This window comes from Lonchura striata, chromosome 2 (assembly GCF_050655825.1).
Source record: "Lonchura striata isolate lonStrDom1 chromosome 2, ASM5065582v1, whole genome shotgun sequence".
NCBI classification, from domain to species: Eukaryota; Metazoa; Chordata; class Aves; order Passeriformes; family Estrildidae; genus Lonchura; species Lonchura striata.
In genome coordinates, this window is record NC_140704.1 from 28,106,166 (window position 1) to 28,120,134 (window position 13,969).

General features: G+C 36.7%; 1 protein-coding gene across 1 annotated transcript in view; it reads left to right on the forward strand.

Moving 5' to 3' along the window:
* The window catches only part of LOC144247308 (uncharacterized), a 242,899-nt gene that overhangs the window by 68,105 nt on the left and 160,825 nt on the right, over positions 1 to 13,969 (forward strand). The window contains exon 3 of the mRNA XM_085573120.1: positions 1 to 13,969. This exon is cut by the window's left edge and continues 50,611 nt beyond it; it is cut by the window's right edge and continues 33,473 nt beyond it. The gene's annotated coding sequence lies outside the window, so the exon portion shown is untranslated.

Sequence of the window (13,969 nt, forward strand, 5' to 3'; positions counted from 1 at the left end):
CCATAATTTGGAAAGCTAGTATCCAAGACTGATTAACACAACCTGACTAATCTGTATCTGACTCAGGTCAACAGTATCATGGGTATCATCCTGAGAGATTCACATGGGTTTTTTTTCTTGGGAAGAATTTAGAACACTAAGTTGCTGTTTTAGACAAAGACAATAATCCTCTTCCTACCAGGAATAATGTTTTTAACAGTACAACACATTAAATGAAAAAGTAGGTAAAACTACAGAATCATTGAATGGTTTGGGTTGGAAGGCATCTAAAGATCTTGGCAGTGAGGTGTAGATAAACTGTATACAGCCTATATCTTGAGTCTTTAAACTATGCCTAGTTTTGATTGTCCTTGTGCCACTGGGGCTGTATGATCAACAGGGCAGATGTCTGAAAAGATGTGAATGAGGAGTGTTATCTGAGCTTAATGCACAAGGCAAAATTCAAGAATTTTCTAATCTGCTGCTAGGGAAACCATAATCCCATCTAGAGAACGTCTCCAAATAATATATTTTTAGATAAGGGGTATATCTTAAGAGTATTGCCTTTAAATACCGGGGAATTTTGCAGCATGAACCTTTGACATTCGTCTGTGATCTCTTGAGAACTATCTCCTGCTGGTCTGGTGAGCAGTGGGTCAGAAGTAGCATCCAGGAAAGGCAGGAATGACAGTGGATTCTCAATAAATTTAGTCTGCCAAAACAGATTAAGCTGTAACTAATCTCTGCTCTTCAGGCTCAGTCAATGGCTGTCGCTTTGTTGGGGAGCTGACAATTTGTTAGGAAGACACCTGTCCTGGGATTTGGCCCTTTTGTAACCATGAGGATATGTTTAAATCTCTGTAAAATGTTCCAAATCCTCAAATTATACCTGGAAAAAATTTTGGCTGTGGAAAGGTTAAACTATTAGAGAAACAGAAATCCAAACAGATTTTGATTCCATCCACCTTCCAGACTGAACCTGGCATCTCTCCTCACAACATAAGAACAAAATAAATCTTGTTAAAATGTAAGTCTACTTTGGATGCAAACCAGAGGGAAGATGATTATTAAAATGGTGGCTCAGCTGAGTAGAAATCTTAATGAATTTGTTTTTTTCTGATATAAGCAAAAGCAGTACCTCAGAAATATTTGTTTGAGTTTGTGAAAACAGCAAAGAATTTGCTACAACCTTAGGCAGGGAATTTCATCTTGTTTTACATAATATGTAGGAGTGCCCAAATGAATACTACCCCAAATAACTAAAATAACTATTGCAGAAATTTCTGTATCTTTGAAATAGCATGACTTAGCTCCATGTTGGATGCAGGCAATTAAACTGGTGAGAAATTGCTGATAGTAGAAATACATCTAACAACTGATTGATTTGATTTCTACAAATTGCATCATATTTTTCTGAACGAGACACAGAAGCCCCACAGGAACTTTTACACCAGTATTTCACATAAAAGTCTTTGAAAACTGAAATGAGTTTATTGCAGACAGAGGGTTTTATTTTGGGTTTTTTTTTTTTTTTTTTTTTGCTTTTGGCCACACTGCATTTCCTTTCCCTAACCAGTCTTTAATATGATACTGTAGCTAGCATGAAATTTCAAATTATCTTATTAGAAATGTACCTTCAAAGATAATATCAAATAATTCTAGGATTGAGAAGAAATTATATCCAAAGAGAAATTAAAATAAGAATACCTCCTTTTACATGTCCTGAATTTGTGTAATACATTTTATATTCCAAAATAGATGGGGCCAGATCTCTGGATAGTGCCCCTATTATACCAGTGCTGTTGGCTTCTCATTAAGAACCATAATTTTAGGCTCAGGGAGATCAGAAGGATTTGAACAATACATAGGAAAAAGCCCCTACAGTACTCATAATGCTGCCATTAAACATTGTGTTCACAATACACTTTCAATTCTTGCATGACCTGCATTTCTGCGTTTCTCTGCCAGTTTAATTTTTGATCTATGAATTTTAAAGTCCCATAAGTAATTTGGAAAAAAAGAGTAAAATTTTTGGATTATCAGTTTTGTCATACTGATTTTATTCTCATAATCAAAAAGAAGAACAAATGTGAAACAGCACTGTAGGTATAAAATGTAATGATGTTTTTTTTTTAACAGCAAAGACTTCAGCTGTGCCAAATAACAGGAATGATATCATCTGTTGCAGAATCTGAAGTTTCACCAACACATCACATGCAAAGAGTGCTTATATTAGCAGTCAAGGCAACATCTAAGTTCTTTGTTGTTTAGTTATTATCAAAGAGTTAATTTTTCTAACATCTAAAAATAATTTCTAATATCCCAGGAAAGGATAATTTAGAGGAGTTTAAGACTTTTCTAATTTGAATTGCAGTGTGTTTTTCTTTGATTTGGGTTTTTGCATGTACAGATTGCATGCAAGACTTGAGATAATTCTGGAAAGAGAAAATAGGCAGTTGAAACTGTCATCAGTGACAGATAAAAGGGAAAAAAGTGGAGTTTTAGATTAATGTTCCTGAAGTAGTTAAAGAGGACTAACTCTTGAAAGAGTGTGTGTGTTTGAAGATCAAGATAAATAAGGGAGGAGAGCCAATAAAGAACTAATTTGCATTAACCTTAATTAGAAGCCTCTGGAGATAAATTTTAAAGCATTCTATGAGAAAAACCTGAAAGATCTAAGATAGAAGAGAAGGATGCTATCATACCATAATATTATTATAATACCTGCATAAGAATTGTAGCACTTATACATTAAAAACAGAATTGCATTCATCTTTACACTTCAATAGATTTGATAAAGAAAACAAATTCCAAAGTAATATCAAGTATCCTAAAAAAAATGAATAACCTCCTTGTTAGTCTTTAGTTGACCTAGAATGGGATTATTGGAGAAAATTCATTATTTCTTAGCAGGCAGGCTCTGAAAAACAATCTTTCTTCTCTATACGCTTAACTAGCTTTTTCATTGCAATGTGGTTTCCTTCTGCAAAGAAAAGCAGAATAGAAAAAAGTGCTATTCTTCTGTAGGGGGTCTCTTGGTGGTAAATAACTCTCCCTAGATGATATATGAATGTCAAGGCTTTATTGCAAGCAAATTCGACTTTCCCATACAACATTACTTGAGTACAATCTCTTTATCAATCACTTGAATTCAAACTTGCTCTCTGGCTTTTCTATGTGCAGAGTAAGTGGCACTGTAAAAATTACCAGGAATTTCCAAGATCCTTTTTACTTTGGCTGTGACAACAACTAATATGTACAGATGATTCAGAACTCTCAAGAACTATAGAGATTACTTGCATTGTTGACTAAAAATTATATGAGAGGATTAATACTTAGGCTTTGGCCAGGTGTTTGCTCTTCTCGTGCAGCTTCATCACTCCTGTGACTCAAAAATAGCAGATAAAAGAAATGTGCTGAGGTAGAAGGTGGAGGGAAATCATATTGTTCAAAAGCTAGACAGAAGAGGAAGATTAGTTAGATCTTGCAAAAGCACCCACATTCCTGATTGGCATGAGCAAAGTCTAGGAGAAGCCTGGTGGTTCAGTGTAGTGTCATAGAGCTGCCTGTCAGAGCTGTGGATAGAGGAAGTGGAGGGGGATGTGAGGTAAGGGAAATCATCTGGGATAGGTATGAGTGTTGCAATGAGCTTTGCTAACAGATGTTGGCTGGGAAATCTGATGTCAAACATGCAAGTTATGCCTGAGAGGATTCAGGGGGAAGTGCACTTCTGATAATGCCTGAACTGTGTCCTGGTCAATGCGCTAATCAGATGTCTGTAAGAGAAAGCAAGATGAGGACTTTTGATATTTTCATATTTTATAGATGATTACCGTTTATTTCAAAGGTAAAAAAGAACATAGTAATTGAACATGTTGGTGTAGTCTTTGCACAATTGACTGGAGCATATGGCAGAAGTGCTGTGCCACAGAGATAGCAGGAAAAAAGGAAGAACTGGTAGCTCCTGTGAAACAGTAGACATGGTATGTTCCTTGCATCTGGTCCTATGCCCATCACATTGCGGTATGAATATTTTTTGCCAAAAATCAGTTTCACTTTGAATTTTCATTTAAATGTGGTGGTTTCAGTAATTGTCCAAAAATATGTCTCACATTAAAAATACAATTTCTGTTCTAGTCCAGAGAAAAATTTGCCTGAGAGCAACTCAGCAGCAATGGGGGAAGAGTTGATGTTAGGAACTGTTGAACTCATGGCCTTAATGAAGCGTGTGAAAAAAGACGCTTTGCTTAAGTTAATGCAGTCACTTACTCTAGGCTAGGATTTTCCTAGATTTTGTCAGAAAATTTCAGTAGTCTCAGTTTTGCCTAGTACAGGATGGAAGGAGTTCTTTAATAATGTCCCACTTTTCAGTAATTTTTATAATCAAGCTACATTTGTGATTAAAATGGATGTGACAAAGGAACATGAGAAGCCTACCTCTATTCAATAGAAGGGAGTCAATCTCCTTCTCTAGCTCCTCTAGAAAGAAGTACCTTGCAGTGACATGCATCCAACTGTTTGTCTTATTTCATCAATTTCCAGATATATATGTAGATTTAGGTAATTGTCAGATAAACTTCCATTTATTTATGTTCTTACTCAAGCCTCTCATTGAAAATTATTCATTTTCTTTTGTAACTGTACATTGATATCTATATTAAAAAATAAAAAAAAGTTCTGAAAATTTACTTGCTCTTTTCCCATTGTTCAAAGTGACAGTACAGTTGTGATGTGGCTCAGAAGTTACCTGCTGAAAAATCATTTATGTTCTCATCTGTGCATTACACTGTTGGAAAAAAGTAGGTGATGATCCTAAATGGATCTGATACCAAATGCTCATGTTGCAGATAAAAATTTTCAGCAGTTAGACTTCTGCTTCTCACTTCCTAATGTCAACAGCTATAACTTTTTTACAATACCCTGGGAGAAATGGCTCCGTTGTGAGAAGTTAAGAGTGTAGAAAAATGTGCCAGAAGAATTAATGTTTATAAAAAGCCTTGGAAGAGTTTGTGAAACTATCAGGAATTGCTGCTATTTGTTATCATGTACAAATGGTAATATTTACATCACTTAACCTATATGCAACCCTTTAATATAAGTAGTATTCATAAGGTATACGTGAGAAAAGAAAGAAATTTTGAATGCAAAAAAATCCAGCCCTTGGCTTTAGATATCTGTATCTCATTTAATGTTTTCTAAAATACACTTAATCTTGAATTTAGATAACTGATTTAGAAATAAGGGTTCTATAGCTTATAAAAAAAGAAATCAAACTGCAGTATTAGGTTTCTCACTCTACCACTTCATGTACTATAATGCAATGTAAAACGCCTCCCTCCATTCCCTCCCTAGAATTTAATTATGCAACCTTGAGAGTGAAATGTATCTTGACAAGTTCATGAGGTTTTGTGTCTAATAAATGTTGAAATAAAGCTTTTCCATGTGGTTTCTGAAGGAACACATTTAAAATGTGTAGCAAGTTGATGATGCAGAACTCTTGCTTTGCACTGGTTGCAGTCTGAAGTGTATTGTTCTAATTATGATGATCTTTCCTGAATTTAGGTTGCTTTTGTCTCTGCACAAGTTAAAAAAAAAAAAAAAAAAAAAAAGAAAAGTGAATTACAAGATCTAGAAGTTTTACTTAGCCAGAAAAGGTAAACTCTCAGCACACATTCAGCAGGCACATTCAGTAATCCTGTCCAGCAGAATCATACTTGCAAAGCCAGCATGTCTTTTTCTAACTTATACTGCCAGAAAAAGCAAATAACTTTTTAAATTTGCAAGCAAGTGACAAGCTTTTTCCCTTAAACTCAGAACTACAGGGCTGAAACAAACTTCTGTACTGTAAATTGCCTTCCACACAGAGGAAGATTGATTCATACTTACCAGAGTTTTCCACTGATCTTTCTGGGATTATGAGCTATCATTTATATTCAAGTTTAATTTGATTTGTTGTTTAGTATACAATCTTCTAATAGAAGACTCCATGATACACAGATGTGTGGGAGTCATTTTTTCTTTGGATGACTGCAGATGTAGGTTGAGCTCTACCTGCTTGTTATTTACTTGCAAATTTCGTGTTAAAATATGCAGTTTTCTGCTACTTCTACTGTTACCAAAAAGTACACATTTGGATTAAATTTTCCCATATATGGCATTTGGTATGTGGAGAATTGATCTTTAAGTGCTTCATTTTTTATGGCTCTTCTTTGACATGAAGAATAGCAAAGGGGATGAGGGAACACTTTTGGGTTCTCCCTGTTAAAAATAAGAAAAAAGCATGAAGTTTGGTAATGATTTAATATCATACTCAAGGTTTGCCAGAATCAGGAGCTTTAATTTTTGCTGTCCTTGTCCTGAAAGCTGAAGTATGGTTACTAACAATTTATTTGCAGCCATATTGTCCTGTCCTCTGAATCTGAAGGCTACATCCAGTGTGCAGATCACAGTATATAAAGTATATAAGTATATAAAATAACATGTGTGGGTGAAACTGAGCAAGAATTTCTATTAAAATAGTATTTATGATTGCTGTGAATGGTCTGCTGCAAGGTTGTACATCAAACACCTTTTTCCTGTGCTAGGTATTTCCTACCTCATATCCAGGCACTGAGTAGAAAGCTTCAGTTAACCCTACTACTACTATTCTTTCCACATGCTTGAAAATTCTTAAAAAACTTTTCTTTTTCTCAGTGCTGATGTGAATTGCACATAATTCACTCTAAAAGCCATTGCCAATTTATAAGATTCCCTGAAGGCAAAGGAGTTCCTTGTCATGGTTTGACACTGGCACAATGCCAGCGCCCCATGAAAATGCAACCTATCAATTGAATGCTATCAAGTGAAATGCGATCAAGAACAGAGCAAAGCAGGACCAAGGTTAATAACAAAGGGGTAACTTTATTACACTACTACTACTACTATAAAAGAAAAAAGGAAGGAAAAAAAAACCACACAAAATTCAAAATGAAAACCTTCCAAAACATTCCTCCTCCCACCACCCAACTCCAACCAACCACAGTGAGACCCATTTGGACCCTTCATCAAGTCTTCACCCTTCAATATAATCAATACTGAGTCCATCGGGGGAGAGAGGAGTCCCCCTTGCACCATAGACCCCCAGGAAACACAGCTGCCACCTCTTGTGTTTCCATGTCACACATGGCATCACCCAGACACGCTGGCCTGTGTGACACTCTGCTCTCCATGTCACAGTGCTCTCACCACCGTGCATGGACAGAGACTGCTTATAGTGCCCCTTTAAGGATGCTTTGCCAAGGACCAACAGGAACAACAGTCCAGTGTCTCATTTTGGGACTACAGTCCCCCACATTTTTCTCTGGGGCTGGGGGTCCAAGAACAGAGATTGTCTCCTCTTCTTCTCTGAAGACGGAGAGCATCCTCTCACCCTCCTCCGCTGACCTCTGTTCATTCCTGAACTGGTAGTTGCTGAAGGAGTCTCTTAGCTCACCATTGCATCCCCCTAAAATGCAGTCTCTCTTGGAAGAAGGAGTGGTTCACTCTATGGTTAACAAGAGTTCAGCCAAAAGCCACTCCATCATCTCCCCCCAACCTTCTTTCCCTAACATCTGAGGTCCCAGGCTGTCCCTCTTTCCTTCAAACTGAGGAGGAGTAATATTTCACAAAGCCTTCATTTCCCAGGAAAGGGTTATAATTCCTGGACTCCCTGGACGGCTGAAATCTCGGCCCAGGACTCTGTCTCCCACCTCCCACGCCTCCCATGCTGGGCATCTTCCCCACCTCCTCATTCTCCTCTGCTGGCAAACTCCCGGGAGTCTGCAGGCTCTCTATCTCTTTTCCCTCTGGGTTGGGGGGGGAGAAACAAAGACATCTCAGACGTTCTCCACCCTTCTGTCCTCAGGAGCTGGCCCAGCTTGGTTCCTGATCCTTCACCCTCTGGCCTACCTTCCCAGGCCACATGGCTGGGCAGGGGAGGTCTGCACCCTCCAATGACTGGAACCAAAGAGAGCGAGTTCTCCTGGGAATTCTGCTTTTAACCCCTCTGTGTTCTCAGAGGTGTGTCCACCTTCAACTGGTCACCCCAAGTGTCAGTATCCAAACCTGACCCCTGACTGGATTGACCGCTTCCTTCCAAAAAAAAAATTCTTTTTCCATGTCAAACCATGACACTCCTGATGCTGAGCAGCTATATAAATCATTATATGTTTGATTGTAACTGTAAGAAAATTTACTACAATTTTTTTAAGTTGTAAGAAAGTTGACTACACAAAAATGTACAGAATTACATACATAAAATCACAGCATATGTGCATGCACAAACACCAAGATACACTAGCAACTGTAAAATATTTTGAAGCACTGAAGAAATATAAAAAAAAATGCTGACAGAGTGAAAATCAAACCCAGGTAATTCAGCTACAAGCATTTTTGAAATATTTTGCCTCTAGGTTTGGTAAGAAAAGCATCAATAACTTTTAAACAGCCATTAACTTTAAATTTCTTTCTCCTTCAGTCAAGGATTTTATCCTTTTTTATTTTTTTCATTATTATTATTTAAAACTGGCAGTGTTTCTGGACAAAAATATAGATTAAAAAATGATTACAAATATCATATCAAATATTATAGTTTTTGCCACTTCAATGTTAGATAATCCTGGCTAGGAAAAAAATGAACCAATGGTATTTGTAGCAGGTGAGGAGGAAGAGAAACAATGCTGTTTAACTTAAGGCCTCTAGTTTGCTTGTCTGACAGATGAATTTAAAATATGTGGAGAATCCAAGATACATTCCAGGGCACTAATGGAAAAGGTTCATAGTATAAGTATTCTCCATAATATTTTTCCCTGTTCTTTGAGTCCATGTAAAGCTTTTGTGCAGTGATTGGTGTTGGATTCTTCATAGCACTCTCTGGTCATTTACAACAAGCTCAGGGTTTGCCAGAATTTCTCAGCCCTGTCTTTATCTATCAAATATAGACATTTGATGCATTAGAAGTGTGTTTCAGGAAATAGGTAGATCAATACTAATGTTAATGTGTTCTCAAAGAATTTTGTTGCTTTGTCTCTGACTCCAGGTAATGAGATTACTCTGCTCATTCACACAGAGTAGTGCAATAATACGTAAAGGTCATTTAGGAGCTCTACAGCTGCCTTTCAATGTGTGAGAGAATATATCAGAATATATCCCTGGATTTAGTGCAAATGTATATAGAACAGGACACTCTTAAATACCGTGCGAGAGATTATCTCTTCCTCATTTGTTTGTTTGTTTGGATTTTTTGTTTATTTTTTTTACATTTTATAAGGGATTGTAGATTTGATGCAACACCAGAGTAGCAATTTTTGTGCTTGGTTTATTGGACTTGGTCGATTTTCCATAGTCATGTGTTTGTATTTCAAATACTATTGAGTGCCTACACTTGCATTCTGACCCACTATTTGTAGTAGCACATTGACTCCACAATTTATTTCTTTGCTTCATGCACATATGGAAACAAATTCACAGTGTAATCAGACATTGAAAGCTTATTCCAAATTTACCTCAATACTTTGAGTTAGTCATATTCTAAGTGATGCTTTTTGAACACTGTTGTGTATTTCATTTTGATATAGTTTTGCTATGACTTTTCCTTTTTTCTAACACATCAATTTTCTTTCTGTGGTGCATTAGATACCATCATACCAGAGATCTGTAAAAGTTTACTGAGGAATAGTATTATAATGGTATGTTTACATTTGCTATATAGGTGTCCAGGGGTCTACTGAGACATTTTCTTGGAAATCTAAACAGAAGAAGCCTAAAGCCTCACTAATAATTTCTACATCAAGAAAAGACTATTTAAACTACTTCATTACACTTAACTAATGTATTTGCATATTTTTTCTTCATTTTTATTTTTTAATTTTTTGTAAATTATCTCTGCTTTTAAGTCAGAGAGAGGGAAATTAATTTCAAAAAATAGAAGGAAAAATATCTGAGCTTTTTATTTAGTCAACAGAGAGAAATAGGCATTGTAGGGTACAATTTTTATCATAATGTCTAATAAAGGATAAATGAGAAAATGGGTCCAGGAAATTTGTATTGGAAAATAAATTTAGACTGGAAAATAAATTTTTAATTGAGTTCATTGTAGTTTTGATTACTTTCTTAAAATTTCTATAAATATTAGTTGAAATGTGTTTCAGGGCAAAATTTTAAATATATTTATCTAGAAACCATTTAGTTAACAATTCAATTAATCTGAGATTTCATTGGTTTTTGGTTAGCCTCTGACTTGAATTTTTTATTTGAATAAGCAGTTTTTGCTCCACTAATATGCATTTGTTGGTTCTGTGAAATTCAATTCAGAAAGTGAAGGCCAGTGCAGAATGGTCATAAGGATCATTTCACTGGGATGCCATATGTTGTCATATGACATCGAGCTGCTGTGCATCTGTACAATCCTTTTCCCTTCAAACCTGACCTGAATCTATTCTGGGGAGTGCATAACAATATTATAGCCTAAAATCTGGCATATTTTTTAGAAACCACAGGCAAATATGCTACCATTCAACTTCTATCTAAGCCAAGAATCACAGCCAGATTTTCACGTCTCATTCAGCATTTGGCCTTAGTAGCATAATTCCTGTTACTGGAAATAGCTACACTGCGTACTTCAGCAAGCCATGATAGTTCTGTCTTGTTTTGTGTGAGGGAAATTGTTGGACACAATTATAAGCATTAGATATGGCTGACAGAAACTTCATATTTTTGTAATATCAATTGAGTTTATCTTTCATTGCCACAAATTATCACTTTGTTGACCTTCTATCCTGTCATTGAATTATATAAGGTCATATACCATTTTATATTGAGTACTTTTCTAGGCTGCTTTTTCCTCTTTGCTATTTTTTGCACTAAGTACAGACCACTGTATAAATAGCACTACTAATTAGATAGCATTCCAGTAACAATTGTTGCCCTAGATTAAAACCCTAATGTTGTGAGCAGTAGCATAAATTTCTATTTATAGAAAATAGATAAGAATCTATATGAGTGAAGGGTAAACCATTTTACTCTGTAAAATAAGTGGAAATTTGTACTTGATATGTTAAGTCCTTAATTTTCTTGGCATGTGAGAAATGGCCTCATGATTTGTCAAATACTTATGGGCTGATTTGGAAAAAGGCCATCTACCCTGTGGTATAATACAAATAGAGATGGCTATTTCACTCAACAATACACAGGACTAAAATAATTTGATCCTCCTGAGATTTACTTGGAAATATGATTGTAAGAAAATTGGATTGCTTTGCTGATATTCATCACTGAAGAGAAAATATGGTGAAAGGATGATCAAAAGTGAAACCAAGAAAGATAACTATAGAATGAAAAAATGGAAAATAAAGATGTTTTTGTTTAGCTAGGTTCTCTTACTTTGTGTTACGTCTTGTAAAGATGTTCACTGTACTTGTTTTTATGGAGTGATTCAGACCCACTAGGTGTAACCATGACAGGCTATACCTTGAGAAGGTGCTGCTGGCTCTCCCACTGCCACTCTGTTGCACTCAATTATTTATTGAAGCCTGTGATACAATGCCTACTTTCTTCTGTAACTTCTCAGATGTGGTTATGTTATTTGTCTCTCTTCCTTTCTTTCTGTGAAGTGTATCAGAGGGCTGTGGCCTATTCTCCATCCAAAGTGAGCAGAACTGTAACTTTGCTCACATTTGAAGATACTGGCTGCTCTAAAAAGGGCTAAAGAGATGAATGGACTAAAAAGATCTGTCAAGTGTGTGTATTGGGATGTGTCTGAAGTCCACTGTTCTTCCTATATGCCCCATCCCTTCAGAAACCAGTTGAGAGGCAGCTCATATAGAAATAATATTTCCATTTTTCTTGGGGTTCCTTCTGCAGAGGAGGGAAAAACACTTGGATCCTTTGTCCGTATCTTATGCTCAGAATAAGACAGCTTTAACTTTTAAATTTACCCCTGTGTGTGGTAGTGGCTGTGTGGCAGTCTCCAGCCATAAGCTCAATATAGGTAGTGGAGATGATTCAGTCAGGGTCGGACCCTTGTCTCATCTCCCCCCACACCTTTTTCCTGGGTAAGTCATCTTGGTCCTCACTGTCTGCGTGAAGTCATCTTTGTCATGAATGAATGGTTAGGCTGCTTGGAGAATTACCATCAAAAGTACTGGCCAGAAGCAGGTTTTAATATGAATTTGTAAAAGTGCAGCTTTAACAGAGTTTGATGGCTACATTCACTCTACATATTTATTACATTGATGAAGCATATATAGGAAAATCAGAATCAGTTTAGATTAGTTACACAGAAACCACGGATGCAAAAAAGTAAATATAAAAAGGATATGGATACAAAAGATAGGGGTTCAGAAGGGTTTAGCAGAACTTAATAATTGACTAATTATTATTCTTGTGATGATTCAATAGTATTTACTAGAATTATGACACTTATAATTTTATAATAACATTTATAGCACCATCATCCATATGCATACATCCATGAAAAATAAATGTATTTATCTCTATCCATGTACATCAAAATTTCCCTCAGGTTTATGGAAATGCATCAGATCTCTTAGGTTTTCTCAACAGGTGTGGGTTACACCTTGAGGACTATATTTTGTGGGTCCTATCAACCTTGGCTTCATCATCAGACACAGTGTGTCGAATATCAAAAACTTGACAGTCTATGAGTTCCAAGGGGCTTCCTACTTAGGTGCTTGTGCAGCCTGCTGTGGTCCAGGAGGTCTTCCTTAGGATCACCTTTAGAAGGTTGCAAGATGATTGGCTTTAGAAATTTAAAAAATGCAAAATTTTCATCCTGGAAATATCCCATCTTGTTAACTCTTGGAGTTTCCAAAACATTTGGCAAACATTTCAAAAACTCTAGCAATAATTGTACTGTTCCACTTGGCTACAGTGCAGTTGGGAATGTTCCAATGCTGTCAGGGGGGACTGATTGTCCTTTTGCCACCTTGACCAGGAGGCTGATGTTCCTATCACAGTCATTGTTCCCACTGAGTCATACAAGAGTGCCTGGTATGGTCAGGGATGCTTCACTACCCAACTGGTAGAGTAAAGGGACTTTTCAGCATTCAGCTGTTTCAGTCAAACCTTGTCAGGAGTTCCTGAGGTCATAGAGCAGGCCCAAGAAGGAGGAAGCAAAAACACATTCCTGAAAAAAAGAGAGATCTCAGAAGTGGGACATTTTAAAATATCACAATGCCACGCCTTCTGCATTAGTGGGGAGCTGGCATGAGAGTGTGCAGGTGTGACCCCTGGTGGCATAATACCCAGGGACTGTGCCAGAGAAGTGTGTCTTAGAAATGCCATCTGGGCATTGTTTGGAAAACTATAGTGGAAAATCATAAGCATGCCAAAAGCTGTTGCAAAAATTTAATCACATGGGCAATGACCTATTAGCATCTTGAGCACATGCCCAGGTTATGTTCAGTTTACTAGCAGAGATCTAGCTTCTGCTTGACAAACACTAGTCTTATCATTTTTTCTGAGGTTAGATTTCTGTAATGTTAGTCAAGGTTTACCTGGGAGAAAACTGCTACTGGTTTCCTGATTTCTTGACATAATGCTTTTAAAAATAGCACAGGAAAGTGTGTGCTATGCACAAGAAGTAACTGGATTGCTCAAGGGGTTTGCTGTAGGAAGTTACACTGGATTCTTTAGTTATGTCCTTAACATAGAGGATAGCAATGGGATGGACAGATACAGAATTATTCCTTTTTTAGTATTTCAGATGCTAAGAAAAAACAAGTATGGATGAGAATAGAAGATTGGAAAAATTTCAGATGCTAAGAAAAAACAAGTATGGATGAAAATAGAAGATTGGAAAAACAATGTGGTCCAATAAGGGCCACAATAAGGTGGTCCTTATCTTCTCTGCAATTTCCTTAGAGTTAAATCTGTCCATCTACAGAACTCTTAGACTGTCAGGCTATAGCAGCAAGACTTCTGCTTAAGAAGGATGCAATTAAGATGCCAATTA